The 27,044-nt window shown below is 43.6% G+C and overlaps 1 protein-coding gene and 1 long non-coding RNA gene across 7 annotated transcripts in view; one reads left to right on the plus strand and one right to left on the minus strand.

The window, feature by feature from the left end:
- NECTIN1 (nectin cell adhesion molecule 1) overlaps positions 1 to 27,044 on the plus strand; it is a 383,707-nt gene that overhangs the window by 244,584 nt on the left and 112,079 nt on the right. The window lies entirely within an intron of this gene.
- Positions 1 to 27,044, minus strand: part of LOC134966624 (uncharacterized) — a 355,275-nt gene that overhangs the window by 60,300 nt on the left and 267,931 nt on the right. For all 3 annotated transcript variants that reach the window (XR_010188679.1, XR_010188680.1, XR_010188678.1), the window contains one exon: positions 525 to 586. This is a non-coding gene — a long non-coding RNA (uncharacterized LOC134966624). The remainder of the gene's footprint in view (positions 1 to 524; positions 587 to 27,044) is intronic.

Genomic DNA, 27,044 nt, shown 5'->3' on the forward strand with positions numbered 1-27,044 from the left:
GCAACTTCTCCACTGGCTCACTTCTCCACTTTTATCACTGCTTAGTACATGTAGGGGAACTATGCTTAAGATAACATTTTTTTTTTTACCCTTTCCCTGATTTACTAATGGCCACTATGGGAAAAAAATATAATGAACAGAGTTTTGTCATTATTCTTTGGGCCATGGGATTTTAAGTGGCGATTTTAAAGACACTTTTTGCATTAAAAAAACAAACAAACAAATCTGCTGTATTTTTGGCAGAAAAAAATCTTTCACAATAATTGGTTTTGACAAATCGATGCTCATTACATTTCTCCAATAGTCATAATAGAAATCCCACCCTTTAATCCATGTTCATTACTTAGTTAGAAGCATCAGAAATACAAAAATACAACATTTTCCATCAGAGATAATTTTTAAATTACGGATGTGGATGGCTTATTGTAAGACGTGTTGTAGGCATGGAAAACATGATAGAAATTTACATGATAGAAATTTAACTGTGTGATTTGTTACAACTCCTTTTATGAACTCATTCACACCTTCACGTCTTTGATCTGCTTGCATGCTGCTTGACCGCTTGGAAAACTGATGAACAATTGATCTGAAATTAAAAAAACATAGTCATGTCCGTGGGCCTAGTCCCTCTTGCTGTCACAGGCTGCATGAAGCCTTGTTGTACAGATTTCTCCAAGACTGAAAATAAGTCATAAAAGGGACTAGTATTAGAGTAAACGACTATTATCATCATCATAATCAAATGTTTATGAAAAAATAGATCAGTCTGCAAAAATACACATTTTAAACTCAGCAAATCTGCAGGAATAATTTCCTGATGAGATTCCCTGCTTTTCTAGTGTACAAAAAAAAACCCATTATCTTCACCATCATTATCTGTGAATAAGGCATAATAGAAAAGAAAGAAATTCCGTCATTTATTAGGAAGAATCAACACAATGCTTGAGAAATTATATGATTATTTGTTACACTCTTGTGGATGTTAAATGGAATTTTGCTCATAAATAGCACTGGTCTACAGCTAAAATGCTTCTGCAAACATAGTTCTTTTTTTCTTTTTTTTTTACTGATTCTGGGCCACTGATAATGATGGTTAAATTGGATTAACTCTACTATTCAAGATACAGAACTGTGTCACTAAAGCTGTTTTGCTGCACAATGGGAATAGTAAGCCATCAATTCCATTAGTTATGCAGCCTGTACGGCAGAAACATATGACAACATCAGTGGCGTGCAGTGAGGTCAGCTGGTGGGGAGGCATGCCCGATAAAGCCGCCCCTATGGCTGCCGCCGAGGCGGATTTAGCCCTCATGGTGCCCGAAGCAAGAAACCAATTTAGGGCCCCCTTCCTCATAGAATCCATAGCACTATATACTGTCATCAGCCCCTGGCTGTGCTTTTGTCTTCTTCTACCTGCACTACTGCAGTAGGGGCAGATTCCGGAGCCTCCTCTCGGACAGCATGGGGACAGACTCTGCTCGCCTTCATCCTCCGCCAGCAGCAGCAGCAGGGAGAGCTGCTGCATGTGGTGGAAGCTGGAGATTAGCAGAATAATACCTGAACAGCAGCACCAGCAGGGGCAGATCTAGACACTTATTTTATGGGGAGCTTGCTGTGGACATAAGCCTGCTGTCAGAGGTTTGTGTTGCAGTTTTGAAGGGAAGAAAGCCAAAAGGACCAAGAACAGGGTCAGGCTGCATGCAGAGTGGGTTAGGGGGGTTGGAGATTAGGGCTAGGGCAATAACCTAACAGTTGTTGGGATCCTGCACATCGTGATGGCACTGTCGGTATTCTGACCGTCGGCATCTCAAGTGCCATGATCCCGATACCATCCCTCACAGTGGCAGAAAAATAGAGTGGTGGGCCCAGGTGCAACAATATGCATTGGGCCGCCTGCCCCCCTCCCATCTTCAAAATAGGGACAGCACGCGCCACCCAAAAAATGGGGTTTTGTCTTATTAAGAAGGGTCATCGCCACACAATAATACCAACAATTTAAACTTCCCCACACAGCAGTGCTCATTATGCACGTTACATCTACACAGCTCATTATACACCTTATGCCTACACAACAGCGCTCCTTACACACCTTACACTTTCACAGCAGCGCTCCTTATACACCTTACATCTACACAGCTCCTTATACACCTTACGCCTACACAGCAGCACTCCTTATACTTATACACCCTCCACGTCTACACCGCAGCGCTATTTATACACCTTACATGCCTACACAGCAGCGCTCCTTATACACATTCCATGTCTACACTGCAGCGCTCCTTATACACCTTCCACGTCTACACAGCAGCGTTCCTTATACAGCTTCCACGCCTACACCGCAGCGCTCCTTATACACCTTCCACGCCTACACAGCAGCGCTCCTTATACACCTTACATGCCTACACAGCAGCGCTCCTTATACACCTTCCATGTCTACACTGCAGCGCTCCTTATACACCTTCCACGTCTACACAGCAGCGTTCCTTATACAGCTTCCACGCCTACACAGCAGCGCTCCTTATACACGTCACGCCACACAGCACCTTACGCCTATAGATAAACAGGGTGTAGTTTGTGTTGCCGGCGGTCGGGCTCCCGGCGACCAGCATACCGGCGCCGGGAGCCCGACCGCCGGCATACTGACAGTGTGGCGAGCGCAAATGAGCCCCTTGCGGGCTCGCTGCAGGCACGGGCACGCAATTTATTCTCCCTCCAGAGGGAGAAAAAGTGTCGGTATGCCGGCTTTCGGGATTCCGGCGCCGGTATACTGTGCGCCGGGATCCCGACAGCCGACAAACCGAAGACCACCCGATAAACATACACCCACACCAAAATACCTATAGTAAAACACACACACAGCTAAATCCACACACTGCAAAATAAACACACACACAGACAGCAAAACAAACACACATACAGCTACACAAATATATATATATATATGTATATATATTCTCTGTATCTCTCGTATTTACATTTTTTTTGTCAAAATCCCCCCCCCCTCCCCCAGCATACTGTTCCCCTCCTGGCTGGCAGCGCTCTTCCGTGGGTCTGATGCGTCCATCCGTATTCCACAGTGACAGCGCGCTCCTGAGGACCGAGGCTCTCCCTCCCTCTTCTCCCAGCATGTTGCAGTGGTGGGCTCGGCCAGCAGGGAGACACAGAGCTAGTCAGAGGAGTGTGAACTGTGTGACGGCCCGCAGCAGTGTGGACGCGGTGCACAGTTCAAAGAAGGGTGATGAATGATCTCATCACCCTTCTCTCTTCCTGTCGCCGGGGACCGCATTCAGGCTACCTCCTCTGTTAGGGGTAGGGTTAGGGTTGAGGAGAGCAGCCGAGGGTGGAAGGAGTAAAGCTGCTGCAAGCCGGGGTGATCGCGACACCATAAGTAGGCTGGACCCCAAGGAGAGATTAGAATCAGCTGCCCAATAATATTTGCCACAATGACTGGATGAAAGCACGCCCCTGTCACTGAGGCACTTATGCTAGTGCCGCTTGTACTGCTTTATTTAATGGGCTTTTACAGCCCTCCGCTTGGCCACGCCCCCCGCTTCCTGCACTTTATCATTAGCCGCGGGAGGCACCGCTGTCTGTGCCTCCAATACACATTTAAACCTGTTTTTTTAATGTCAAAATGATTACAATAATAGGAAGCAGATACTTATAGCACAGAATATGTGTCATAAGTATCTTCTTTGTATTATTGTAATCATCAATGACAGGGGAGGCACTGCCTCCAGTGCCTCCCCTGACTGCACGTCCCTGGACAACATAGAGCAATTGTTGAGGTGCATAAACTAGGACCAACTTCAGTGGTGGCTCTGTGGTAATTTGAAGGTTGTTGCTCTTGTGATGTGTTTGCAGAGTGTAAATACAGTGTACTGCTGTTTTCTATGGGAATGGGGCAGTCGGGTCCGGCATGACATACTGGTGTTCGGGATGCCGGCGGTCACATGACTAATAGCGGCTTTCCAACATTGAAGATCCCAACACTGGAGGGGGTAAGTATTTTTACCCTCCCCTCACCCTAACCCTCTAGGGGTGGCGACTATGGTTAACCTCCCCCTAATGCCTAACCCTAAACCCCCCCCTACCATTATGTTTTAGTAATCTCTGGGTTTACACTGAAACAAACTGACATTAATTGTACAAGTGTTAAGGTAGCCCATTTCTGGAGAATATAATTCTCAAAATGCAATAGGTTGTTCTCAAACAACGTGTACTTCATGTTATGTACTTCCATCCCCTTGTAATGTACATTCACCACAATTAGAAACATACTGTATGATCCATGAATGGGCCTAGGAAAACAATTTGAACTGCATGCCATGGTGATGAGGGTATGACATTACTGGTGGAGGTGCATTGTGCATGTTTTCATATCCTTCACAATCCTTAGTTATTGTTTTAATCTAGTGTTTCTCAAATTTGGTCGTCATGGGCGGAACCCCAACAGTGCATGGTTTCCAGATTATCTAGCTGTAGCACAGGTGCAGTAATTGACTAACACAATATATCTACAGGTGTTATTAATTATTCCTGGGGATACATTAAAAACATGCACTATTAGAGATCCATGAGTACTAAGGGGCAGATGTATTAAGCCTGAAGGTGATAACGCACAAGCCAATCAGCTCCAATATGTAAATGTACAGTTAGGAGCTGATAGGCTGGTGCGTTATCACCTTGAACTTATCACTGCTTTATCACTTCTCCAGGCTTAATACATCTGCCCCTAACTTTGATAAATACTGCCTTAATCTTTGACTTGATTCCATGCCACCAAACTAATCTTCTAACTAAGGCCATACTTTTAACAGTACCATGGTGGCCTTCAAGAAATGTTACCAATATATTTGTATGAAGGTTGGAAGGCAGAATTACTTTAGAACAGCAGATTAACAATAACATATAGGCAATTGATCTCTTCTTGCTAAGAGGATGGGATATGTATAATCACCATGATTGGGTAAACCTTTAATTGTAATATCATAGTGTCTAACTAACACTGCATCAATTCTGGTTTCTTGGTTGATGACAGCATTAGTTACTGAAAGCTGCTTTACCTATATAGAGTAAAACATAACTTCTTGGTCTACAATGTAAATGGTGGTATCGGATCGCGCCAATCTTTGACGGTAAATGGAGATATATGTAGTCAACTTCTTACTAGGACTGGTTCATCTGTCTTCACCAGTGTGTTGGCTCATCAAAGAGTATGTTTATATGGAAAAGAAACAAAAAAAGAAGTCCCAATGTATAGTAAAGTCTTGATAATAAAAGTCAAAGGGTCAAGGAAATAATAAGAGAGATCTTCAAATCCTCCACATATATAGTGATGGAAAGGCGTAATGGGATCACCCAATCGGTGTAGGAGTTAAAGGAGGTGATGCTCACTTCATACCTTACTTTCAAAAAGTCAGGTCCATGCATATAAAGGTATCTTTGACTAGGTCCTGGGAAAGCGTCTTCTAAAACAATCTTATGCAGTCACCCTCCACAGGATACATATAAAGGTGGAGACAAAAGGGTATTCCCAATGTGTAATACCGTATTAAATAATCTCTTGGAAAGGAGGTTATAGTCGCCCTCAAAACCGTGTCGTTAAACGTTTAAGGGTCACCCACAACGTGTGTCTCAATAATACATGATGCTCACTTTCATGCTTACACTAAAAAGCTGGATCCATACATATAAAGGTATCTTTAAATATTCTTAATCATCCGGTATAAAATCGTACATGTATGCTTACTTGAAGTAGGCGATGTCCACTCCCATAGCGGTTTCTTTCATATCTCCTTCCTCAGGTATATGAATCAGAAGAAAAGGACCGTTTAAATGTAAAAAAACGGACTTTATTAAATAAAAAACGATAAAAATGTTGTATTTCACAGATACAGCCGCCTGTTAACAGGGAAGATGTAAACAACAGCAGAATGTGGCAAATGAATAATTATATGGGCCCAAAAATTATCACTCCCACAAAAAGCCAGATCCCTCAGGTGACAGATCTGAACAACATGCAACAAAAGACCACCAACGCGTTTCGACTATTACTGTCTTCCTCAGGGTGTGCTGTCTGATCCCAGAGCAATCAATTTAAGCTCTGTTGGCTCCCGCCCCTTTTTATAGAGATATATGGAGATTAACAGATTATGATATCTTTTACATGGGCATTCAATGTGGACCCATTACATAATTCATACATGTACAAGAAAAACTAAATACACCAAAAAACAAATCTTAAAATAGATAAAAGAGTCTAATTACTCCTAAAAACGGTTACCATAGTAACCGCTATTAAACCAATAAATGGAGACCCTCCTGATATACACTACACTTCTCCAATGATGTAATACACATATAGCTTCCGGGTTTGTAGGAGCCAATAAAAACGGGATAGACTAGTGGAGGAAACAGACGACATCTCCGCCGTCCGTTCTCTCCCATCTGGAACGCACAGTGTGTTCCGAATCAATCCCGGCAGGTTCTTTCGACGTCAGATCCTGTTATTTTGAAACGCAAATTGCGTTTCACCTCGAAACCGGAAGTGTGATAGTCTTCCGTATACAGTAGGTCTCAGTGGATCCCAAGTTCAGAGAAGATGTATTACACGAACTTAGATATTTGGAAACCACTTGGGGGGCCATAAAATATAAAAACAAGGAACATATATACTATATGAATATTGTAAACATATGGATGATATAGAACATAAATATAGCCTATTTATAATGTATTGCTAAGCATAAAATCCACAATAAAAGATATTAAAGCATAGAACGACAATTGAAAATATATGAAGGAGAGAAATAGAATTTTCTACTTTATAAAAACCATTTCAATTCAAATTCTGCATTGAGGCCTCCCGGCATCAGGGTTTTCATGTTGTAAATAAGTTTCATTTCTGTTTGTGCCAACAGAGTATTAATATCTTTCTTCCTCCAATTCCCAAATACTTTTTTGATACCGATGACCAATGATATAGAGTCCAAAGAGCACATATGTTTCTCTTTGAAGTGGTTAGATAAATTATGTTTCTCGAATCCTTTTTTAATATTTCGAGTATGTTCAGCCCATCTCTCTCGGAGTTTACGGGATGTTCGTCCAATGTATTGTAAGTTACAACTGCATTGTATTAAATATATGCAATTATTTGTATTGCACGTAATGAATTCCTTTATTAGATGTTTTTGCCCACTAGCAGTTGCAATGAATTCCGTTACCTTTTTTTGGGTATTTGTGTGGTGTTTACACATAATGCAATCGCCGCATCTATGAAAGCCTGTCGTTTTTACCCGGCCCAATTTCTTTTCCGGTAGGGCACTTTTTACCAGGCTTGATTTTAAGTTCCTGGCATTTTTATAGACGAATTTGGGTTTTTCCGGAATCATTTCTTTCAGGAGTGGGTCACTTTTAAGGATATGCCAATGACGTTTAATAGTCTTCTCTATTTCCCGATATTGGGTATTGTATTGGGTGATAAACGGAATTTGGATGGTATTTGTGGCGATTTTCTCCTTATATTCCAATAATGTTTTTCTCTCCGTGTTTCGTACTGTTCTTATAGTTTCGGTAATAATTTCTCCATCATATCCCTTAGCTTCAAATCTTGTCTTCATAGCTGAAGCCTGTTCATCATATACTTCGACATTGAAACAGTTTCTTCTAATCCTTTGTAGTTGACTTTTCGGAATTACTTTCAGCCATATAGGGTGATGATTACTCTTTCTCGGTATATAAGAGTTATTGTCGGTAGGTTTAATATAATTCTTTGTTTCTATTCGGTTATTTTCTATATATATACATAAATCCAGAAAATGTACTTCTTTAGTACTAATCTCAAAGGTGAGTTGTATGTTATAAGAATTGTTGTTCAATATATCACAAAAGATTCTCAGATCTTTTTCATCCCCCTGCCAAATGAAAAAAATGTCATCTATGTAGCGCCTCCATATCCTGATGTTTTTAATATAGAGATTCTTTTTCCAAATGCATTGGTCCTCCCAGTATCCCATAAACATATTGGCATAAGCCGGGGCAAATTTTGTGCCCATCGCGGTGCCCTGCACTTGCTGTTAATAATGACTTTTGAACCAGAAAAAGTTGTTTGTAAGAATGAACTGTATAGATTCCTTCAAAAAATCGATTTTAGTGCTCTCCATATTACTGTTTTTAAATGGTATTCCACTGCACTTATTCCTATATCGTGATTGATGATAGAGTATAGGGATCCTACATCAGCTGTCACAAGGACATCTCCTTCCCATACTGTATCCTTTAGTATTGTGAGTACATTAATGTTATCTTTTAGATAAGACTTAATTTTGACCACTTCAGGTTGAAGGTGATGATCAACGTACTCAGAGAGATTGGCTGTTATGGAATCTGGGCCTGCGACAATGGGACGTCCGGGAGGTTTTTCCATGTTTTTGTGGACTTTGGGCAACAAATAGAATACAGGTAGGCTGGGGTTTTGGTTGATGATAAAACCAGCCTCTTTATCATTAATGATGTTGAGAGATTTGTATTTTCCTATGAGGGTTTCCATTCCTTTTTGTATTCTTATACTTGGGTCACCTCTAAGGATTTTGTACGTAGTTTTATCACCTAATTGCCTCAAAGCCTCTTGTTCGTAATCTGTCTTGTTCATTACCACGATACTTCCCCCCTTGTTGGCAGGTTTAATAATAATTTCCTCGTATCATCCATATGTTTACAATATTCATATAGTATATATGTTCCTTGTTTTTATATTTTATGGCCCCCCAAGTGGTTTCCAAATATCTAAGTTCGTGTAATACATCTTCTCTGAACTTGGGATCCACTGAGACCTACTGTATACGGAAGACTATCACACTTCCGGTTTCGAGGTGAAACGCAATTTGCGTTTCAAAATAACAGGATCTGACGTCGAAAGACACTTCCAGGATTGATTTGGAACGCACTGTGCGATCCAGATGGGAGAGAACGGACGGCGGAGATGTCGTCTGTTTCCTCCACTAGTCTATCCCGTTTTTATTGGCTCCTACAAACCCGGAAGCTATATGTGTATTACATCATTGGAGAAGTGTAGTGTCTATCAGGAGGGTCTCCATTTATTGGTTTAATAGCGGTTACTATGGTAACCCGTTTTTAGGAGTAATTAGACTCTTTTATCTATTTTAAGATTTGTTTTTTGGTGTATTTAGTTTTTCTTGTACATGTATGAATTATGTAATGGGTCCACATTGAATACCCATGTAAAAGATATCATAATCTGTTGATCTCCATATATCTCTATAAAAAGGGGCGGGAGCCAACAGAGCTTAAATAGATTGCTCTGGGATCAGACAGCACACCCTGAGGAAGACAGTAATAGTCGAAACGCGTTGGTGGTCTTTTGTTGCATGTTGTTCAGATCTGTCACCTGAGGGATCCGGATTTTTGTGGGAGTGATAATTTTTGGGCCCATATAATTATTCATTTGCCACATTCTGCTGTTGTTTACATCTTCCCTGTTAACAGGCGGCTGTATCTGTGAAATACAACATTTTTATCATTTTTTATTTAATAAAGTCCGTTTTTTTACATTTAAACGGTCCTTTTCTTCTGATTCATATACCTTAGGAAGGAGATATAAAAGAAACCACTATGGGAGTGGACATCGCCTACTTCAAGTAAGCATACATGTACGATTTTATACCGGATTATTAAGAATATTTAAAGATACCTTTATATGTATGGATCCAGCTTTTTAGTGTAAGCATGAAAGTGAGCATCATGTATTATTGAGACACACGTTGTGGGTGACCCTTAAACGTTTAACGACACGGTTTTGAGGGCGACTATAACCTCCTTTCCAAGAGATTATTTAATATGGTATTACACATTGGGAATACCCTTTTGTCTCCACCTTTATATGTATACTGTGGAGGGTGCCTGCATAAGATTGTTTTAGAAGACGCTTTCCCAGGACCTAGTCAAAGATACCTTTATATGCATGGACCTGACTTTTTGAAAGTAAGGTTTGATGTGAGCATCACCTCCTTTGACTCCTACACCGATTGGGTGATCCCATTACGCCTTTCCATCACTATATATGTGGAGGATTTGAAGATCTCTCTTATTATTTCCTTGACCCTTTGACTTTTATTATCAAGACTTTACTATACATTGGGACTTCTTTTTTTGTTTCTTTTCCATATAAACATTCTCTTTGATGAGCCAACACACTGGTGAAGACAGATGAACCAGTCCTAGTAAGAAGTTGACTACATATATCTCCATTTACCGTCAAAGATTGGCGCGATCCGATACCACCATTTACATTGTATACTTGTTTTTCTGGTTTGATAACACCAGCAGGTACTGTGTTTGCTGCCTTTTGTTGTCCAGCGCAGGGTTGTATTTTCCCTTTCATAATTTCTTGGTCTGTTTGGACAGACAAATCGGTTTGTTGTTGAGTGGATGGTGACAATCCATTAGCATTGTTGTGATGTTTCAATCCCTTCAATTCAATCTCATAGCTGTGAACGCCCAAGATTAAGGACCATGTTTGTAATCTGTCAGCTCTCATTCTAGGTACTCCTTCTTATAACTGAATATATACACAAGAGGTTGGTGGCCTGTGGCCAATACAAGCTTCTGTCCATAATAGTCACTGGTGGAATATATTTACTACAAGATTTAAAGCTTCCTTAGAATTTTTGCATCATCATTAAAAATCTCAATACAAATGGTAATGGCTCCTTACTGCCATTAACCATAAGGCGAAGCGTAACATGCCAACTTGTTATGTAGAGATGGAGCAATGTCCTTATTCAATGTGACCAGCTTACTTGACTCTCTAAAAGCATTCTGATGTTGCTTCCTGCCGTACAAGTGCATTCAATGAGTGTAACACTGTTGCGATCTCTTGAGTACTTCTTTTTTTTGTCTTTGAAATTGTGTAGATCTTTTTATGTTTTTTGACAATTACATGCCCACAGTAATAACTTTCTTCCTTACCGAACTCACATTTATCTTGTTTGACTCTCTGCCCACAGTCACATAATTCAGTGATTACGTTTTTAAGAATTTTTTTATAAATGATCCTCATAATGTTTTTTCTGTAACAATACTAGCAACATTGAGGTAACATTGAATACCAGTTATTCCATGGAACACTTTATCCATGGCTCTTTGCCAAATTCCTGAATCGATTCCAAAGAAAATTGTTGTACTGAAATAAACCTTTATGCATGTTGATTGTTAACTATTTCTTTGATGCATTTTCATATTCCATTTGTACATAAATTAGAGCTAAATCTATTTTTGTCTCCTTCCAACAGAGCTGCAAAGATGTCCTCAAACTTTGTTTTGGCTCTTTCACTCTATTCTACAGGCGGCAACATTTCTGAATCTGCTTGTTGCCTCAGCTCTGCCTAATTTCTTGGTCCAATTGCATATGGTACAAGTTGAGACATTTTGGAGTACTGTAGCTTGTGCATTTAGGGGGTTATTCAGAGTTGTTAGCAAACTAAAAAAGTTAGCAATTGGGCAAAACCATGTTGAACTGCAGGTGCGGCAGATGTAACCTGTGCAGAGAGAGTTAGATTTGGGTGGGGTGTGTTCAAATTGAAATCTAAATTGCAGTATAAAAATAAAGCAGCCAATATTTACCATGCACACAAATAATAAAGCCCACCCAAATCTAACTCTATCTGCACACGTTACATCTGTCCCATCTGCAGTGAAACATGGTTTTTCCCAATTGCTACATTTTTTGGTTTGCTAACAACTCTGAATAACCCCTGGTTGGCTTTCAATATTCCCCAGTGTCCCTATTCCTTTTTAATATGGGTTGTACATCAAATATTGATTTAATCTCTTAATAGTAGTGTCACTATTTGATATTGTAGACTTTAACAACTGTTATAATAGACTACCAGTCAACTTGAATTTTTATTAGCCACTCAAAGCAAAGGAATTACAGTCTGCAATCTAACTATATATATAAAAATATAATATCTGCATATTCACATTGTTTTTCACATTACCTGGAATTTCTGTAAATACTGTTTTGCTGCAATAACTAAAAGGGTGGACCTGTTTCTAGTTCCATTTTCAACTTCACTCCCACCACTTCATGGGTAATGCACATTGGGGGTTATTCCGAGTTGTTCGCGCGCTAGCAGTTTTTAGCAGCCGTGCAAACGCTATGCCGCCGCCCACTGGGAGTGTATTTTAGCTTAGCAGAAGTGCGAACGTTTTTATCGCAGAGCGCCTGCAAAACTTTTTTGTGTAGTTTCAGAGTAGTTCAAAACCTACTTAGCGCTTGCGATCACTTCAGACTATTCAGTTCCGGATTTGACGTCACACACCTGCCCAGCGTTCGCCCAGCCACGTCTGCGTTTTCCCTGGCACACCTGCGTTTTTTCTAACACTCCCTGAAAATGGTAAGTTGCCACCCAGAAATGCCCACTTCATGTCTATCACTCTGCGGCAACCAGTGTGACTGAAATGCATCGCTAGACCCTGTGCAAAACTACATCATTCGTTGTGCCCGTACGTCGCGTGTGCACAATGTGCTGCATACGCATGCGCAGAACTGACGTTTTTTAGCCTGATCGCTGCGCTGCGAACAAATGCAGCTAGCGATCAACTCGGAATGACCCCCATTGTCGGCTGCCATCAAATTGTGAAATTCCTGACAGGATAAAGCTTTTCCCATTGTTTGATTGTCAACTGAGTCAATAGCATTTTCTTTCGCTACAGTATATGTGTCTGTGAAGGTTTACTTCATTGAAGGCGAGATTGCTGTTTAATGACCTTATTGTATAGTCTTGCATACTCTTTCCTAATTATGTCCCTTTTATGACATCTCTTGCATTTATCTTTAAACAAACACCAACAGGCCTCATGTGAAGTCTGCAGCATTGAAAACAAGACAGTCTCTGTTTAAAAGATATTTTATGTGTAATACAATCAAGGTTATGTTTTTATAACTGTAGGCATATTTTCTACCATCCCCATTGAAATTGCTGTTAACGCCAATTCAAATACTCTTAATGAAAAGCTTTCACTCTGCTTTTCACACACCAGCCAGTCTTTCACTGCCTCTTAAAGACCCACTGTGAATTGGCAGTGTTTGGATATTCAACTCAACTCTGTTATATATTCGGTTATGGATAAACTAATTAAATGTTTAAAAACATTACCAATTATGCAGACAATAAAATATAAAAATGGTTAAATTGTTTTTAAAAAAAAAACCTTAGTATCAATAAATGGAAACATACTGGAATAATAAAAAAAAACCCATAAAAATAAATCCTAAAATAAAGCCATAAAAGTCTCACTAAACATTGGACGTGTTTTGTATCACCTGGCCTCTGTTTCAGGCAGAAAACAGTTTCACAAATTCCCACCACAACTACATATTAACCCTTCTGGATGAGAAATAAGGAAATGTCTAGTCACACCCTGCTCTATCATTTCCATTCCTATGCTTCATTACCAATTCCCTCTTTGCACCAGAGATATCTTCAGCTTTGTTGCTTACCTCTGTAGCTTCATCAGAGAAGTACAGGGGAATAGAGTCCAGCCATGGAGGAAGCTTGAATTGCTATATAAAATCAATATTCTATGTAATCACAATTCTGATATTTTTTTAAGTTCTCCAAGCGGAGGCAGACTAGCCAACTGGCACTACTGGCAAAATACCAGAAGGGCTAATGGCCTGATAGGCCTGCCTGGTCCAAAAGATTGGCCGAGCAGTTCAGACTTCTGGCACTCTGCTCGGCTGGCATGAAGAGAGATGGGAACATGCTGTGAGGCCATATCCCCATTTTTGTGCAAAAGAACAAATCAACAGCTTAGTTCAATAACATAAACAGTTGTCACCGCATGATAAAGATTAGCATAATGAATGTGAGTTAAAGTGTAAACATTTGCATGGTAGAAAACAGGTTTTCTGCAGAATGTGGGTTACTTACTGTATATGGTAAATCTAACAGTGACAGTGAATAACAATAAATCTGCTGTTAATCAAATGAACATAATAATACAGGGCAATATTAGAACTAGTATCAAATATAGGAGGTCCTATGGGGATGAAGTCATTTCTAAATCCTGAAGAGAGACCTAGTTTTGTAAGCAAATCCCCGCTGGCTTTTGGGTTATCTACAAAGAATTAGCAACCCCCAAATTACACAATCAAATGAAAAGGAAAGCCCCATGAATAGCTACAGTATAGCGGTGCTCTCTCAAGGTCCTGGTGATAGCACAGAGTTCACATCTTTTGTTGTTGAAGGTGACAAATCTTGAAAAATTGTAACTTTAGTGCCCTCAAAAAAAAAAATGTGATATTTGTGCACACAGCAACAATAATGTCCCTGGTATTAAAGAAACGTCAACTCCAAGTCATTCAGTATGGCTGATGTGTCCAGAGAAAGAACAATGGCTGGGAAAAGAATGGAAACATACATGTCAAGTCCATTGGTGCCAGTTGATTAAGGAACGAAAATACAGAGATTATTCCTACGTTCCATGTTTTCCAGATCCTCAGTTTTATACTTGAACTAATTTTCATAGTTGAGAAGATTTTCGATAGCTTCAGTTTTCATTTCAAAGGTTGACATCCTTATTGACAGGTCAGGGAGTTCTTTCTATATGTTTCCAACTGTTTTTTGAAGTTCATTCAGCATTCATTGATCTAAATCCTTCGCTTGCAGGTTCGAGGAAGTTAAAAGAAATAGGGGGGTATTCAGTGGTGGATGCAATGTTAAGAATTTTGCAAATGTATGATTTTCATCTATCTGCACATGTGCTGTGGCCGCAATGCGCATGCTTGGACTTTCACTATGCGATCGAATCCCAGAAGGATGTGGCTACATCGTGATTGACAGGCAGTGGGCATTTGGGGGTAGCGTTGTTGGGTGGGAAGGGAGTGGAGCAGGAAATGCAGGCATGTCATGGCCATTTTTGGGGTGGCCCTATGACATTGACTGCATTTCCAGCAATAGAAAACATTGTGCTGGACCACCTCTAATTCCCATTCTGCGATGCGATCACAGTTGAATTGCGATTACATCTCTGTGTGGCGCTACACTTGCCCTATTTTACCATAACAGTTTTTGCTAAAATAGCAAAAACTGCTACGGACTCTGAATAACCCCTACAGTACACAATTTGCATCAAATAAAAACTCTGGGTGAGTGGAAGTAAGCAAGTTTAGGCTTTATGCATATGGCTTTATGCATATGGAATTATATCCTAATAGTTATTTACTATAAATGAGTAGAGGAGATGGAGAAAATTGAGATTGATTTATTCAGCAGTATAGCTACAGCCAGTGGCGTTTGCATGGGGAGGAGGCAGTTAAAACATATAAACATACCATTACGGTAGTGTCCAATTACCCACGGTCAATCACTGCGGGTGATTGTATCACCGGGGGCTATCCAATTAGCCCCTGTAAGCCAGTGCTTATTCCTGATGCTGGCACTTATCACGGATTAATGCCCCTTAGACCAGTGATAAATGCAGGGAAAATACATACAGTAAGTCCACGGCTTTTCGCGGGTCCTATGTATTTTTGCACAGAAATCGGCTGTTTTTTTTCCGCATGACCTAATTGGATAGGGGTGATAAAAATAGCACTTGAACAATACTTGAAAACTATATGGTAAAAGAAATTCAGAGATATTTGTTGCATGTATTTGCAAAGACATGGTAAGCAGCTGAGCACTTCATGGCTTCTCTGATTATAGGCAGTCCCTACACTGCATGATAACAATGCCAACTTTGGGCCATGTAATTGTCTATTGTAATGCCTCACGCATATTACAAGTAACATTTAATGTATGTTTATACTATATATTTTAATGGAATCCCCCTCCTTGTTACATGGGGCCAACCACCACTTGCCCCAACTATCACTAGAAGGTACACAGCAAGAGCATTAAACAGGTAATTATAAGGCACTAGAAATATTATAACTTGTAGAGCCAGTTAGTTAACCAGAAGGCTCTCCTGACCAGTATATAAAGCCTGCCATTGAGGAAGGTTTCCCCCTGCACAGGCACAGACACAAAGATATATTGGGGAAAGAGGGCCTGGACTGCACACCCTAGCTACTTACAATGAGATGTGCTACCTAGCTGAGACTTAATACTACAACATAGAGAAAGAGAGCAGGTTCACCATACAACCATTGGAATTATAATAAATTTAATAATTCTACATCATATCTGAGGTTCTTGGCATAAAATTGTCCAATATTATGAGCCTGCCCACCAATCGTCAAGGTAAACGTCATTAGGCAGGTCCCTAACATTAGGGTTTGCATCTGGGGTACAGGGCACCCCCAACCCACCCCAGGGCACCACACAAATAAAAGATACAGTAGCAGTGAAAAATCAGAGTGTTAGATAAGTGAAGGAAGCTGCTGAGTGTTAGAGAGAAGACAGCAGTGAAGTAACAAAAGTGTTAAAAAAGTGAAGGTAGCTGATCAGTGTTAAAAGTGAAAAAATAAGAATTTACTTACCGATAATTCTATTTCTCGTAGTCCGTAGTGGATGCTGGGGACTCCGTCAGGACCATGGGGTTTAGCGGCTCCGCAGGAGACAGGGCACAATAATAAAAGCTTTAGGATCAGGTGGTGTGCACTGGCTCCTCCCCCTATGACCCTCCTCCAAGCCTCAGTTAGGATACTGTGCCCGGACGAGCGTGCATAATAAGGAAGGATATTGAATCCCGGGTAAGACTCATACCAGCCACACCAATCACACCGTACAACCTGTGATCTGAACCCAGTTAACAGTATGATAACAACGAAGGAGCCTCTGAAAAGATGGCTCACAACAAGAATAACCCGATTTTTGTAACAATAACTATGTACAAGTATTGCAGACAATCCGCACTTGGGATGGGCGCCCAGCATCCACTACGGACTACGAGAAATAGAATTATCGGTAAGTAAATTCTTATTTTCTCTAACGTCCTAAGTGGATGCTGGGGACTCCGTCAGGACCATGGGGATTATACCAAAGCTCCCAAACGGGCGGGAGAGTGCGGATGACTCTGCAGCACCGAATGAGAGAACTCCAGGTCCTCCTCAGTCAGGGTGTGCCCCTGACCAAGTAGCATCTCGGCAAAGTTGTAAAGCCGAGACCCCTCGGGCAGCCGCCCAAGATGAGCCCACTTCCTTGTGGAATGGGCTTTTACTGATTTTGGCTGTGGCAAGCCTGCCACAGAATGTGCAAGCTGAATTGTACTACAAATCCAGCGAGCAATCGTCTGCTTAGAAGCAGGAACACCCATCTTGTTGGGTGCATACAGGCTAAACAGCGAGTCAGATTTTCTGACTCCAGTCGTCCTGGAAACATATATTTTCAGGGCCCTGACAACGTCAAGTAACTTGGAGTCCTCCAAGTCCCTAGTAGCCGCAGGTACCACAATAGGTTGGTTCATGTGAAAAACAGAAAACACTTTAAGGAGAAATTGAGGACGAGTCCTCAATTCTGCCCTGTCAGAATGAAAAATTAAGTAAGGGCTTTTATATGATAAAACCGCCCATTCTGACACACGCCTGGCTGAAGCCAGGGCTAATAGAATCTTCACCTTCCATGTGAAATATTTTAATTCCACAGTGGTGAGTGTATCAAACCAATGTGACTTTAGGAAACTCAAAACAACATTGAGATCCCAAGGTGCCACTGGGGGCACCAAAGGAGGCTGTATATGCAGTACCCCTTTTACAAACGTCTGAACTTCAGGCACTGAAGCCAGTTCTTTCTGGAAGAAATTCGACCAGGGTCGAAATTTGAACCTTAATGGACCCTAATTTTAGGCCCATAGACAGTCCTGTTTTCAGGAAATGTAGGAAACGACCCAGTTGGAATTCCTCTGTAGGGACCTTCTTGGCCTCACACCACGCAACATATTTTCGCCAAATGCGGTGAAAATGTTTTGCGGTTACATCCTTCCTGGCTTTGACCAGGGTAGGGATGACTTCATCTGGAATGCCCTTTCAGGATCCGGCGTTCAACTGCCATGCCGTCAAACGCAGCCGCGGTAAGTCTTGGAACAGACAAGGCCCCTGCTGGAGCAGGTCCTCTCTTAAAGGTAGAGGCCACGGTTCTTCCGTGAGCATCTCTTGAAGTTCCGGGTACCAAGTCCTTCTTGACCCATCCGGAACCACGAGTATCGTTCTTACTCATCTCCTTCTTATAATTCTCAGTACTTTTGGTATGAGATGCATAGGAGGGAACACATACCCTGACTGGTACACCCACAGTGTTACCAGAGCGTCCACCGCTATTGCCTGAGGGTCCCTTGACCTGGCGCAATATCTGTCTAGTTTTTTGTTCAGGCGGGACGCCATCATGTCCACCTTTGGTTTTTCCCAACGGTTTACAATCATGTGGAAGACTTCCCGCTGAAGTCCCCACTCTCCCGGGTGGAGGTTATGCCTGCTGAGGAAGTCTGCTTCCCAGTTTTCCACTCCCGGAATTAACACTGATGAGAGTGTTATCACATGATTTTTCGCCCAGCGAAGAATCCTTGCAGTTTCTGCCATTTCCCTCCTGCTTCATGTGCCGCCCTGTCTGTTTACGTGGGCGACTGCCGTGATGTTGTCCCACTGGATCAATACCGGCTGACCTTGAAGCAGAGGTCTTGCTAAGCTTAGAGCCTTGTAAATTGCCCTTAGCTCCAGTATATTTATGTGGAGAGAAGTCTCCAGACTTGATCACACTTCCTGGAAATTTTTTCCTTGTGTGACTGCTCCCCAGCCACTCAGGCTGGCATCCGTGGTCACCAGGACCCAGTCCTGAATGTCGAATCTGCGGCCCTTTCATAGATGAGCACTCTGCAGCCACCGCAGAAGAAAACACCCTTGTCCTTGGAGACAGGGTTATCCGCTGATGCATCTGAAGATGCGATCCGGACCATTTTCCCAGCAGATTCCACTGAAAGGTTCTTGCGTGAAATCTACCGAATGGGATCGCTTTGTAAGAAACCACCATTTTTCACAGGACCCTTGTGCAATGATGCACTGATACCTTTCCTGGTTTTAGGAGGTTCCTGACTAGCTCGGATAACTCCCTGGCCTTCTTCTCCGGGAGAAAACATCCTTTTCTGGACTGTGTCCAGAATCATTCCTAGGAACATTAGACGTGTCATCGGAAAAAGCTGCGATTTTGGAATATTTAGAATCCACTCGTGCTGTCGTAGAACTACTTGAGATAGTGCTACTCCGACCACCAACTGTTCTCTGGACCTTGCCCTTATCAGGAAAGCGTCCATATTTCTTTTAGGAAGAATCATCATTTCGGCCATTACCATGGTAAAGACCCGGGGTGCCGTGGACAATCCAAACGGCAGCGTCTGAACTGATAGTGACAGTTCTGTACCACGAACCTGAGATACCCTTGGTGAGAAGGGCAAAATTTGGACATGTAGGTAAGCGTCCCTGATATCCAGTGACACCATATCGTCCTGGTTCGCTATCACTGCTCTGAGTGACTCCATCTTGATTTGAACCCTTGTATGTAATTGTTCAAATCTTTTAGATCTCACCGAGCCGTTTGGCTTCAGTACCACAATATAGTGTGGAATAATACCCCTTCCCTTGTTGTAGGAGGGGTACTTTGATTATCACCTGCTGGGAATACAGCCTGTGAATTTTTTCCCAATACTGCCTCCCTGTCGGAGGGAGACGTTGGTAAAGCAGACTTCAGGAACTTGTGAGGGGAAGACGTCTCGAATTTCCAATGTACACCTGGGATACTACGTGTAGGATCCAGGAGTCCACTTGCGAGTGAGCCCACTGCGTGCTGAAACTCTTGAGATGACCCCCCACCGCACCTGAGTCCGCTTGTATGGCCCCAGCGTCATGCTGCGGACTTGGCAGAAGCTGTGGAGGACTTCTGTTCCTGGGAATGGGCTGCCTGCTGCAGTTTCCTCTAACCCTGGGCAGATATGACTGGCCTTTTGCCCGCCTGCCTTTATGGGTACGAAAGGACTGAGACTGAAAAGACTGTGTCCTTTTCTGCTGAGATGTGACTTGGGGTAACAAAAGTGGATTTTCCAGCTGTTGCCATGGCCACCAGGTCCGATGGACCGCCCCTTTATACGGCAATACTTCCATGTGCCGTCTGGAATCTGTATCACCTGACCACTGTCGTGTCTATAAACATCGTCTGGCAGATATGGACATCACATCTACTCTTGATGCCAGAATGCAAATATCCCTCTGTGCATCTCGCATATATAGAAATGCATCCTTAAAATGCTCTATAGTCAATAAAATATTGTTCCTGTCAAGGGTATCAATATTTTCAGTCAGGAAATCCGACCAAGCCCCCCCAGCGCTGCACATCCAGGCTGAGGCGATTGCTGGTCGTAGTATAACACCAGTATGTGTGTATATACTTTTTAGGATATTTTTCAGCTTCCTATCAGCTGGCTCCTTGAGGGCGGCCGTATCTGGAGACGGTAACGCCACTTGTTTTTATAAGCGTGTGAGCGCCTTATCCACCCTAAGGTGTGTTTTCCAACTCGCCCTCACTTCTGGCGGGAAAGGGTATACCTCAAATAATTTTCTATCGGAGGAAACCCACGTATCATCACACACTTTAATTTATCTGATTCAGGAAAAACTACAAGTAGATTATTCCCACCCTACATAATACCCTTATTTGTGGTACTTGTAGTATCAGAAATATGTAACACCTCCTTCATTGCCCTTAACATGTAACGTGTGGCCCTAAAGGAAAATACGTTTGTTTCTTCACCGTCGACACTGAAGTCAGTGTCCGTGTCTGTGTCTGTGTCGACCAACTGAGGTAAATGGGCGTTTTTACAAGCCCTTGACGGTGTCTGAGACGCCTGGACAGGTACTAATTTGTTTGCCGGCCGTCTCATGTCGTCAACCGACCTTGCATCGTGTTGACATTATCACGTAATTCCTAAATAAGCCATCCATTCCGGTGTCGACTCCCTAGAGAGTGACATCACCAATACAGGCAATTTGCTCCGCCTCCTCACCAACATCGTCCTCCTACATGTCGACACACACGTACCGACACACAGCACACACACAGGGAATGCTCTGATAGAGGACAGGACCCCACTAGCCCTTTGGGGAGACAGAGGGAGAGTTTGCCAGCACACACCAAAAACGCTATAATTATACAGGGACAACCCCTTATACAAGTGTTTTCCCTTATAGCATTTTCACATATGTAATCATATCGCCAAATAAGTGCCCCCCCTCTCTGTTTTAACCCTGTTTCTGTAGTGCAGTGCAGGGGAGAGCCTGGGAGCCTTCCTCACAGCAGAGCTGAGCAGGAAAATGGCGCCGTGTGCTGAGGAGAATAGGCCCCGCCCCCTAAAACGGCGGGCTCTTCTCCCGGAGTTTGTGAGATCTGGCAGGGGTTAAATACATCCATATAGCCTCAAGGGCTATATGTGATGTATTTTAGCCATAAAAAAGGTATAATACATTGCTGCCCAGGGCGCCCCCCCCCAGCGCCCTGCACCCTCAGTGACCGCTGGTATGAAGTGTGCTGACAACAATGGCGCACAGCTGCAGTGCTGTGCGCTACCTTATGAAGACTGAAAGTCTTCTGCCGCCTGTTTCTGGACCTCTGGACCTCTTCAACTTCGGCATCTGCAAGGGGGGTCGGCGGCACGGCTCCGGGACGAACCCCAGGGTGAGACCTGTGTTCCGACTCCCTCTGGAGCTAATGGTGTCCAGTAGCCTAAGAAGCAAATCCATCCTGCACGCAGGTGAGTTTACTTCTCTCCCCTAAGTCCCTCGTAGCAGTGAGCCTGTTGCCAGCAGGACTCACTGAAAATAAAAAACCTAACTTAAACTTTTATTCTAAGCAGCTCAGGAGAGCCACCTAGATTGCACCCTTCTCGGCCGGGCACAAGAATCTAACTGAGGCTTGGAGGAGGGTCATAGGGGGAGGAGCCAGTGCACACCACCTGATCCTAAAGCTTTTATTATTGTGCCCTGTCTCCTGCGGAGCCGCTAAACCCCATGGTCCTGACGGAGTCCCCAGCATCCACTTAGGACGTTAGAGAAATAGATATGTGAAAATGTTACCTAAATAATAAACAAACACAGTGTGATAACATGTTAAAAATAAATGTTAGATGGTGATGCCCCAAAGTGGCCCAGCCATAGAAATTCAAGGAGCCCATGTCCCAAAAGCCCACCGCTCACTTTTTCTGTGTTGCATATGGAAATATGTATAGTACTGTCCAGGTACTCCCTCCTGAGGTGCCTATATAGCATGCCCAAGAGTTGCAGGCATACTGCTCAATGTTACTGACAGGGCACCTCATTACAGTTAACTGTGAAGCATTGCCAAGGAAAACAGCAGGGATAGTCCAGAGGGGCTAGTGAATAAAACAGCCTTCTGTTATGCTCGTCGTCCCAGTTAGCAATGGTTAGGGATGAGTAGAGCATGTGGGTAGGCACTAAGAGGGTGTAGTAACAGACACAAGTTACTGTGAATGGCCCATAGGCTGCAGGGGGGGAGGGGAGGCCTAGTGGGGAGAGAACCAAGGATCACAGATAGGATGCATTATGATCACACTGCTGCAGTCAGTTGACTACAGCCTGAAGAGGGAGAAGTTGAGTGAAAATCAGGCAGATGCAGAGGGATTTGGTATGGTGATCAGCTTCAGAAACAAGCATACTGTATGCCAAGCTCTGCAGACAAACTACACCTCCTAAGATTTGAATGCCAATTGCACCCTTGATGCAGAAATGTTGAAAGCTTGTGAAAATTGGAAATACTGTATAGAACTCTCACCATTGATAAGACAAGACTCATGGGTTGGCTCATTAACAATACGTGGTAGACAGAACTTGTACATTATTAAAAAAAAAAACTAATAATAATATCACTTTCCTATGAGAAAAATAGAACAGTATTGCATTAAAATTAATAATATAAGTTTCTAAGAGCAAACTCACAAGTGTAGTGACAAAAAAATTACTTTTTTTCAATTTTTGTTTTATAGAAGTTCTGTAAAATCTATTGCTCTATTTCAGGCTCTTCAAGTACATTCAGGTTTGGGATTGCACAATGCATTGCTCTAAACCAGTGTTTCCCAACCTTGGTCTTCAAGACACACTAAAGATGGGATACAGTCAATTTACCCACAATCAAAATCCCGACGGTCAAAATCCAGACAACCATTAACCGACAGTCAAAATCCCAACATAGTCAGAATACCGACTTTTAAAATACAGACAAGGTCAAAATACAGACATTTAAAATGTCGACAGGTCAAAAAGTCAACATGAGTTTTTCATGATTTTTTCATTGAAACGACTTGTTCATACTTTACTATCCCAGTGGACCTGGAGGGGGAATTTGATACTGTGACGAGCGCAGCGAGCCATGCGAGGAGATGCGGTACACTTACACGGTGTCCGTGTCGACCTATGCCGACACACGCATTAAAAAACAAACAAAAAAAAACCTTGTGTCGACTTTTTGACCTGTTGACATTTGAAATGTTGGTATTTTGACCATGTCAGGATTTTGACCATCGGTCAGTTGTCGTCGGATTTTGACCGTTGGTATTTTGATTGTAGGTATTTCATACTAAACCCCAAAAGATGAGTACATACTGAAACAAAGCGTACCGGGATGATATGTTGGCAGATATATTGTTGCCGCAGTACACATCAGAACAAACTAATAATGGATGGATTTATCACTGTTTCATCTGTCATTAGCATACACCATGTCGTAAGCGCTATCGCCCAGTTGTCGGTTCAGCAAGCCTGACCCGGTGATGTCGCTAGCAACCGCGATTCAACCAGAAATGACATATTTGTTCGCAGTGCCAGATTAAGGTCCACATGGGCCCGGAGCTGAAATTTACAAAGGGCCTAATTGTGTGTGGCAACAGGGGATGTGGCCTTCCTTCAATCACTTCAACTGCCCTCTCCTCTTCACCTATATCAGGGTGGAGAACCTTTTTTCTACCGAGGGCCATTTGGATATTTATAAAATCCTTCGGGGGCCATAAAAAAATTCTCAACTTAAAAAATTACCCTGCCCCCCAGTAGGTCTTCCCCTTTAGAGGTACTGTGTGTGCGCGCCGGAGGCGCCCGAGCCAAAAAAATGGGTGTGGCCAGTTAAAATGGGACGTGATACACATATGCCCCCAATAGTGCAGTACCAGATCCACAATTGCCCCCACAGTGCCAGGTATACAAATGCCCCCACAGTGCCAGGTATACAAATGCCCCTCACAGTGCCAGGTATACAAATGCCCCTCACAGTGCCAGGTATACAGATGTCCCCACAGTGCCAGGTATACAGATGCCCCCACAGTGCCAGGTATACAAATGCCCCTCACAGTGCCAGGTATACAGATGTCCCCACAGTGCCAGGTATACAGATGCCCCCACAGTGCCAGGTATACAGATGCCCCCACAGTGCCAGGTATACAGATGCCCCCACAGTACCAGGGATACAAATGCCCCTCACAGTGCCAGGTATACAAATGCCCCTTACAGTTCCAGGTATACAGATGTCCCCACAGTGCCAGGTATACAGATGCCCCCCACAGTGCCAGGTATACAGATGCCCCACAGTGCAAGGTATACAGATGCCCCCACAGTGCCAGGTATACAAATGCCCTCCCCATCCCCCTCCCCGTGCTGCTTACCACTGCTTGCTGCTTCTTTTGGCGGCGTTTCTCGTGTGCCAGGACACGGAGGAGAGCGCGGCTGTTTGGCGGCGGCGTGTAGGACTTGAAACCAGCCGCCGGTTCGAGGGCCAATCAGAGCTCGCGGACCGGCAGCCGCGGCTCCTGATTGGCTGCCGGTCCGCGAGCTCTGATTGGCTCACGAACCGGCGGCTGGTTTCAAGTCCTACACGCCGCCGCCACCCGACATAGCCGCGCTCTCCTCCCTGTCCTGACAGCTGAGACACGCTGACTGAGCGGCGGCGTGTCTCACTGAGAGAAGCGGGTGGGCCAGAGCAAACGGCTTTGCGGGCCTTATACGGCCCGCGGGCCGGAGGTTCCCCACCCCTGACCTATATCAACAGTGTAATGTGAAAGTCAACAAACAAAAGGAAACCACTGTGTATAGCAGTGGCGCTTAAACCCATAATAATGCCCATGGTACCAGTGCAGCTTATACACATAATGCCCATGGTAGCAGTGCTGCTTATACACATAACAATGCCCACGGTATCAGAGCCACTTATACACATAATGCCCACGGTAGCAGTGCGGCTTAATTCCATATAATATCACCTCTCAGTGCGCCACCAGCTCTAGACCTCGTGGTCCCATTCCCGCCACAGCACAGTGTCATTGGAAGGGGACCGCCCCATCTATTAATGCAGGAGCCATGGCTCACAGAGAGGAGACAGCGTTGCCTGTACAGATAGTCCCATTGCGAGCGGAGGAACGCGTACCGCCTCCACATACAACTGACTGAATGCAGTTCCGCCCCATTGCTGTCCACTTTAACAGTAACATATACAGTACACCCGCAGTACACCAACACACACCACCACATACACACACAGTACACACTACAAACATACAGTACACAGAGACACACACACACACACACACACACACACACACCCATCACCACATATACACACAGCACTTACTACAAACACATACAGTACACACACCACCACATATACACACACAGTACACACTACACACGTATACAGTACACAAACCCACCCACCACATTTACACACACACACACACACACACACACACACACACACTACAAACACATACAGTACACACACACACACACGCACACACACACACGCACACACACACACACACACACACCCACTCTGATTTCTCAAACTCTTCCTTCCCTCTCTCTGACCACCATCTGCTTTCTTTCACCCTCTCATCCACCTTCCTCCTCTCCACGCCCAGACCCACCACCACCAGACGCAATCTCGGGTCTCTCAACCCCACTTTCATGTCCTCCCTCGAGACTTTCCTCTCTCCTCTTTCCACTATGACTTGTCCCAACCAGGCAGCCTCCTTCTATAACTCTTCCCTAACCGCTGCTCTCGACTCTGTGGCCCCCCTCTCCTCTGTCCTTCGCCGCTCCAAACCCCAACCCTGGCACACCAAACTAACACGTTTCTTACAAAAATGCACACGCTTCACTGAATGCTCCTGGAGGAAAGCTCACTCTCGGCCGGACTTCCTCCATTTCAAGTTTATTCTCTCCTCCTACAGCTCTGCTCTTTTCCTCGCCAAGCAATCCTTTTTCCAAGCACTCATCTCTTCTCAGTCCTCCTGTCCACGCCATCTCTTTGAACCTTTCAACACTCTCCTTCGCCCCCCTCCTCCTCCCCTCCCATCCTCCCTCACTGCCACTGACTTTGCCTCCTTCTTTATCTCCAAAATTGAGGACATCCAACATGACATCTCCCGCCGTCACCCCTCTGCTACCCACCTGCCCCCATCATCCCTCCCCTCCATCTATCCCACCCTGTCCTCCTTCCGTCCCACTTCAGAAAAGGAAGTCCACTCCATCATCTTATCCCCCCCCTCCACCTGCCCCCTGGACCCCCTTCCCTCCCGTCTTCTCCGCTCCCTCTCCCCCACTGCCTGCTCACACCTTGTTCACCTCTTTAACCTGTCCCTCTCTACCGGCATCTTCCCCTCACTATTCAAACATGCTCTGGTCTCACCTATTCTCAAAAAATCCAACCTCAACCCCTCATCACCCACTAACTACCACCCCATCTCTCTTCTCCCTTTTGCCTCCAAATTACTTGAACGTCTCACAAGCTACCTCTCTGACAACTCCATCCTCAATCCACTACAATCTGGCTTTCACCCACTCCACTCAACTGAGACTGCCCTGGTGAAAGTCACCAATTACCTGCTTTCGGCCATATCCAGGGGTCACTTCTCTCTGCTCATCCTTCTGGGCATCTCTGCTGCCTTTGACACCATAGATCATCCTCTCCTCCTCTGCACACTCCAAAACGCTGGCCTCTCTAGCACTGTCCTCGACTGGTTTTCTTCTTACCTCACTG

Source organism: Pseudophryne corroboree, chromosome 10 (assembly GCF_028390025.1).
Source record: "Pseudophryne corroboree isolate aPseCor3 chromosome 10, aPseCor3.hap2, whole genome shotgun sequence".
Taxonomy (NCBI): Eukaryota; Metazoa; Chordata; class Amphibia; order Anura; family Myobatrachidae; genus Pseudophryne; species Pseudophryne corroboree.